The sequence below is a fragment of the Manduca sexta genome, unplaced genomic scaffold, assembly GCF_014839805.1.
Source record: "Manduca sexta isolate Smith_Timp_Sample1 unplaced genomic scaffold, JHU_Msex_v1.0 HiC_scaffold_1721, whole genome shotgun sequence".
NCBI classification, from domain to species: Eukaryota; Metazoa; Arthropoda; class Insecta; order Lepidoptera; family Sphingidae; genus Manduca; species Manduca sexta.
In genome coordinates this window covers 29,596-35,604 of record NW_023592614.1, presented here as the reverse complement: position 1 = coordinate 35,604, position 6,009 = coordinate 29,596, and the positions used below count along the sequence as shown (strand labels likewise).

Sequence of the window (6,009 nt, the reverse complement as noted above, 5' to 3'; positions counted from 1 at the left end):
AAAACATTTGAACGGATCGTGAGTTAAATCGTAATAAACACCCAATCATCCAAAAAACTTCATAAACTTCATTTATGTAGTTGAATTATGTTATGTTTATATTTCACGGACAAATCGTTACATATCCCTGGCACTTATATGGTCTTCGATATATATAGCTATATTATTGTTATTAAAGGATTGTTATCTATATTTAGAATCGTATGTAGTTCAGCAATCATGAATGAGATGGGCTCATTGTGATGGCCAAGAATGACTGATTGAATTAGTTTTATTTCGCGTATAACTTTAATATGCATATTTAACCTTTTTAAAATTACGACTTCATGTAAGACGGCTTCAACAATATTTATTGTCATAAGCTGATAAAGCCAATTCTACCCTCTAAAATCAAAACCGCAGGTAAATGGCTCTGTTTTCTAAGTATAACATAATAGCAGATGTTTATATGTATATGAAACAACATTTTCTAATATCAATAACAATTTATTAAGACAGGTTAATTTACAATAGATTTTATAAATAATAATACATCATTTTTCATTACAGGTTAATGAGTAATTTACAAATAAGCAATGGTAGTCGTCGATAATTATTTACATATTCTATAGTTGGTAATTATTTGATATTAAACTTGTATTAGTTATAATTTAATATATTAAAATTTTTACAATACTTACTTGTTCAATGTTCATCTTATCAAGAACATTCCAGATTCAGTAAATAAATACATGAATAAACTATTCTAAGATTGTACAAAATGTTATCAAAAGCCTTCAGTTTCGCAAAACATTAATATAAGTAGTATGTTTTTAAAGCTGTCTAACTGACTTCATTTGCCATCACAACACAATAAAAAAGTAAAATTTGTTGGATTTTTTTATCGCTGTTAGGCGAGGCCGCGGGCCCGTTTAAAACTCGCAGACTCCTGGGATGTATTTGTCGATCAGTTTCTCGTAGTACGGCCACAACGCTTCTATGTCCGGTACCTTTTCGCTCTTTGTGTACAGGTCATATTTGCTGTTAAAAATATAGTAATTATTAATAAATATTATAAAGGTGAAATTTAGAATAAGGATTTTTGTGTTAAAATCTCCATTATTGCATTAGGTTTTGAGTCTGTCTAAAATATTTAGAAATTATCTGTTGATTAACATCGCAACATGAATAAAACACACACGATTTTTGACACAAATATCTCCAGTTCACAGAAACATGACAGTAATCAACATCATTTTCAATTTTCAACACTTACTCTATTATGGCTGTACCGAAGTCATCATATTATGAATGAATTGGATACTTACTTGAATTCAAGCACCCATTTGAGGATTTGCTCGTCCTTCTCGTTAGTGAGGTGACGGTAATCGCCTCCCGCGTGCCAGGGGTAGCAAGAGTGATACCTAAACAAAGTGAAAATTACTAACAAAGCTAAAGGCTGAATTAAGAATTTCCAACTTTTTTTTACATTTAGCTTTCTTATTATAGTGACTGCAAAAAGAACGGTTCTTAACAAAATCCATTGTCCATATCTTTGGTATTTTATAATACATATAGTGATATGTTGTAATTAAATCAATAGGCTCGCCCCCTATCACATCATGGGACGGAACATACTTGGCGAAAAGTGGGTGCCCTAGTTGCGCCTCTGCATACCCCTTCGGGGATAAATGCGTGATGTTATGTATGTATGTATGTAAATCAAAGGGTCTTTTATAATTTTTTACAAAACAATGTTATTAAGATGTAAAAATCAGGTGGGCCTTTAAGGATTCCCCTACCTTATAAATATTACGGAAAGACGTAAGAATTTATTGTAACTGTCGTTTTAGAGTTCCAATATCAATGCAACAATAAAATGTCACTATCACGATAATTGAACTATTATAAAGTTAATAGGTGCAGATGGTAAAAGTTGTCGGACGCAATAATCTGTCGCAAGTTGCGACCTAGAGATTCTAAATATGAAACCATAGTTAGAATTGCAATGAACTAAAATTACACTTTATTGATATACACATCGTTTGCAAAAATATTTCTCTAATTATAAAGAAAATTTCAATAATATCCGCTCCTAAAATAGTGGTTTCTAGATTTAAAAATTACTTTGAAACATACGGTTATGAAAATAATCAAGAAAGTAGTACTTCATTTTATAAGTATGTTGCGAACTTTACCTTATCATGTAAAGTCCTTTCTCTGGGATCTTGGCTTTGTTGTGCAGCAGAAATTGGTACAGATACTCATCGTGGCCCCAAGACATGAGGACATTGTCCAAACCGCAGTGAGGCTCGTACATTCCGTATTTAGTGCTAAATAAAAATAAATCATAAAAGCGTCTTTATGAAATTTGCAAACGATACTAGAAAACATAGTCAAAATATTTAAAAAAGGAAGAGGTGTTTCGAAGTTTTAAAGATAGATAGAAAATACTTATTGATATGGCTGTGGTTCATTTTTATGATTTACTCTACAAACTAAATGTAAACTTAGAATATCTTTTAAACTATGCTAATAAATCAAGCATAATTCAACCCACAGGAATTTGTGGACTCTACATCGAATGCTTTCGTAGTGCGTGGCACCTGATAACAGATGTTAATTACATTATCATTTTCACCACGTCTATATAAATGATTTCACTCGCATTATCTTCAAACTTTTCACGGTAACAAAATTGTCATCTTTCTTTAGCATGTTACATTAATAAATACAAAGAAACCTACTTGTACTTGGGGTTGTAGGTATCAGGGTTGTCTTTGAAACTCTCCGGACCATAGACGATAGAGTCCGCCCATTTGCAGCCCACAGGGAAAGTATCTCCTACTACACACCATTGCGGCTCGTTGTAGAATGCCATCACCTGTTAAGAAACATATTTTTTTTCGTAACAGAGTGATAGTTCGGCCAGACATAAAAAATCCACAGAAATACCGCGATTATAAAAACTGTGTTCGTACTACTTATAGCAGCATTTTTCAAACTATAAGTCGCAACTCACTGGTGGGTCGCAAGCAAAGTTTCCCTGAGCCCTGACAAAGAGGACGATGGGAAAGATAGGAAATAAATAAACCCTTCTTACTGCAACATCATTACTACAATTATTCGTACAGTCCGTCATTAATAAAGTTATATTCTCTTCGTGATACACGAGAGTCGCGGTCTTGTCGTTTAGAACCGCTGTTATATTCAGGTAAAGACTCGGTAAAAATGCTAGCTTCATCTATTCCAAGCAAAACAAGTCCTAAGATTCAATGGAAAGAATACTCAGAACCAAGGCCAGTGGAAGTAACTGCGTAATATTGAAGTCGTAAAGTAATGCTGAACATCACATTTCATCTATTATAATTTATATCTGATCACCCGTTTTGCTATGAGCATTGCGTGTATTTTCTGCACGTTTTTAGCGTATACATTTGTACCTACTTAAAAGAAAACTGCCAACAGATTCCTGTTTTAGTTAAGTATGGAAAGCATAACAAGAAGATTATTATCTTTTAGCAACATTATATAATGGTTTTATCTACAAACATCGCTAGAGGCAGTAAAATATATACTATTTACCTTATACTTAACTCTCTGTTGGGATGTTTTATCTGTTTTTCATAATAAATATGAAGTTATATCTTTTTATTAAATAATACGCACGTGGAAAAAAATAACAGGGTCAAAAAGTTATCAACTGTAATAAAAATAATCAGCGCTGTTTACTAAAATATAATCATTAACAAATTTGATTGTATGTAGAGGAATATTATAACAATTTTATTTGCATTCTAGAATTCGATAATTTAAGCTTGGATTTAGGCGATGTAAATATACTAAAAACCTATTGTAGGTATTGTCGTCAATTCTGCTTAAATAGTGTACAGTTATTAAATTAATTGGCAAGCAAGTTTACCACATCATTGACATGAATATAAAATTCAGAAGCTACTTATTGCCTGTGATTGCTGCGACTACCGACAATAGTCCTAGCGATACGATTTGACTGTCAATTCGATCTAAATATTGACAATTAATTTCGGTATAATGGCTTCGTTGGGACATCAATATTGGTAACTCATACTAAAACTATAAGCCTAGGAGAAGCATAGGTTGTAAGCTGACAAAACTTTGTACATTCATTAAAGTTTGTAAATACCTTGCCCAAATCATGAATGAGTCCGGTGAGTTGGAACCAGTCATCGTTAGGGTGGTCTTCTCGGATCCTCTCGGCGGTCTGGAAGGCGTGCACGATGTTGGGAAGATCAGTGTCGGGGTCGGACTCATCCACCAGCTCGTTCAATTTGATCAGTGCTTCCTTGATCGTGGCTTTGAAGTGGTTGAACTTTAACCACTTTTCGCGTTTTTCTACGAGTAGATCGCAAAATTAGGTTTTTTTTAAATGATGAAGCCGTTATTTATGCACAATGTGTAGTTATTTGGAGCAACATACTTATATTTATGTATTTTTATTGTTATTTAAAACCATGCAGGTAATACGGGGAATATGCACTAAAGAGCTGTAATCTATATGAAAAAAATATAGCAATAGCTCTTCTTCTTCTATTTTGATTACTGGCGACAAGCTTGATTATGAAGCTAAATAGAAATGGTTAGAGATATTGTAACTTACGCTTGACAAAGTCGACGGTGACATTGGTGTGCATGTCATAGTAAGTTCTGCGCACGCGCTCCTTGATAGGGTCCTTGTCATCAACAGCCTGTAGTCACGGAACGCGTTAATGGGTTTGTCGTTGAACGTGGGCTCAGGACGCAACAATTGGGATGGGTCGATCATCGACACCGGAGATTTCTGAAAAAATAAACAGAATGTATATTCAAACAAATAATAATTCGAAAGATATACTTATGTAAAATATTGCGCTCATAAGAAAAAGGTTCATAATAAAAAACGGCACGGTATAATAATACTGATCGATATACCACCCCAAATGTTTATACCTGTCTGAAGTATACCATGTAGAGATTATAGAGCACCAATTAACACAAACATATTACAGCAAATAAATGTTTATTCATAAATATCGTTAAAACTCAGTTAAGATTTACTCTGTCGATGGTAGTCTAGAATACAGGCTATGCCTAGTTTAGGTACCCTTGGAAATTCTAGCATTAAGGATCTCATAGTTTTATATTAATTTATTTTATGTAGAATTAGGTCTCTGTAAGTCTGTTTTTTCAATTATGTACCAGTGGCAAACCCGGTTCTTGCCGGTTTCTGTTTCGTAATTTATCTAAAATTATCATTAGAATGATTTGTAGACCCCATTTATACATATTATTAGTACTTATATGTTTCGACTTCCCTTTCGAAAAATTTCACCCTTCGCCACTATTATGTACTATTTTGTTCTATTTAAATTCATTCATTCATACATGAATTAATTATTAACCGTTTACAATAAAGGATCTTAATTTTCAATCTGATCCGGAGAATGAACCAATCAAAATACATATCTCATTTGTAAGCATGTCAAAAAACCTTTGTTATGATTGGTAAATTTTTGAGTAGATCGAAAAAAGCTATTTGGATTGTTTATTAAAAATGGCGGTAAATAATGTTGTCAAAAGACGAGGTGCGACGAGAAAAAAACTCGATGAGGTTCGTTGTGCATAGAGCAACAGTTCATGATATGGTTTCGGGTCTCATCAGGCTTTTGTTGTTTCATGATGGCAACGTGTTGGCGTTCTTTGTTGGCATATTTGGCTAACACAATTTACACGTAAAATTTTAAATACCTCTCCACTCGCTGCATTTATTTAATAGAGAACACCTTTTTAAAAAAGAACTTTTATATTTTAATATTAGTAGGTAAATATTAGTACAATTATTGTTGTCAGCGCGGCATATACGAACAAATAAATATTTACTCACCACGTCAGTCGCCATTTTTTTCGCAATGCAAGACGCTGGTTCTTGTGAGTATCTTAATTTCTATAATAGTTCCTTTCTGTTATCTAGCAGTTATATAGGGGCGTTTAGCACATCTCGAGAGGTTGATA

At 33.3% G+C, this 6,009-nt stretch overlaps 1 pseudogene; it reads right to left on the bottom strand.

The window, feature by feature from the left end:
• Positions 1-465: 465 nt before the first annotated feature.
• Positions 466-5,911, bottom strand: LOC119191627 (annotated as a pseudogene).
• Positions 5,912-6,009: the final 98 nt, after the last annotated feature.